This window comes from Myotis davidii, unplaced genomic scaffold, assembly GCF_000327345.1.
Source record: "Myotis davidii unplaced genomic scaffold, ASM32734v1 scaffold324, whole genome shotgun sequence".
Classification (NCBI taxonomy): Eukaryota; Metazoa; Chordata; class Mammalia; order Chiroptera; family Vespertilionidae; genus Myotis; species Myotis davidii.
In genome coordinates, this window is record NW_006295053.1 from 410,774 (window position 1) to 411,619 (window position 846).

Below are 846 nucleotides of genomic sequence, written 5' to 3' on the forward strand. Positions count from 1 at the left end.
ACACCCCGAGGGAGACGCGCAGTGGCCGCGGCCCGGGCCCTGACCGCGGCGGGAGTGCACGAGGTCTGCGGTGACCGGGTCGCGAGCAGCAGCCTGGGGAGGCCCGGCGCTAGGAACCGGCCTCGATGGGAGAGGAGACAGTGTCAGGAGGTGAGAGTTCAGAGAAAGCTCGGCCCCCTCCCCGGATAAATGCAGAATCTTATATAAACACTAATCCAGGGGGCTCGCGGGTGCCCTTAAACCATCCATGGGAAGATCCAGGATTGCAAACCCCGACTCTGATGTGTGTAATCCTTGACCCTCACCCCGCAACGCAGACGTGGCCCCTGTTACCTGCTTTCAGGGCCCCGGAACTTTTCCTTCCCCGAATGGTTTGCAATCACGTGATTACGTGATTTTCTGTTTGAGGTCTGTCTCTCCCCTAGTTTGCAAGCTACAAGTCTCCCGTCCCGGAACTTAGAGCCCCAGATCCTGGAACTCACTGGCCGTGTTCCCGTGGCTTTTGGGGCTGGAGTTGTCACCTGAGGAGGGGCTGAGGCATGGACGGGCCCGCCCAAGTGCCTCGGAGCCCCTGCAGCCTGCAGGTGGCAGCAGGCGGCTATGGCAGGAGCATCAGAGAGCTGAGGACAAGAAAGCAGGGTCTTGTTGGCATACTGGGTGGATGGTCTGGCACAAGGGAGGGTGCTGAGCCAATGGTGAAGGGAGGGGCGGGGGGCTGGCGACAGGCAGAAATGGTCTGCCCGCACCCTACTCCCCGCCTTGGGGCGAGTGAAAGGGGTCAGCTCTTATCGGAAGGGCAGGCTCCCTCCCTCCCAACCGACTTCCCAGAGGAGCTCAGTTCCTGCT

The 846-nt window shown here is 61.6% G+C and overlaps 1 protein-coding gene across 1 annotated transcript in view; it reads right to left on the minus strand.

Moving 5' to 3' along the window:
- Positions 1–846, minus strand: part of MAN2A2 (mannosidase alpha class 2A member 2) — a 53,939-nt gene that overhangs the window by 12,292 nt on the left and 40,801 nt on the right. Inside the window, exon 23 of the mRNA XM_006769602.2 lies at positions 272–276. The gene's annotated coding sequence lies outside the window, so the exon portion shown is untranslated. The remainder of the gene's footprint in view (positions 1–271; positions 277–846) is intronic.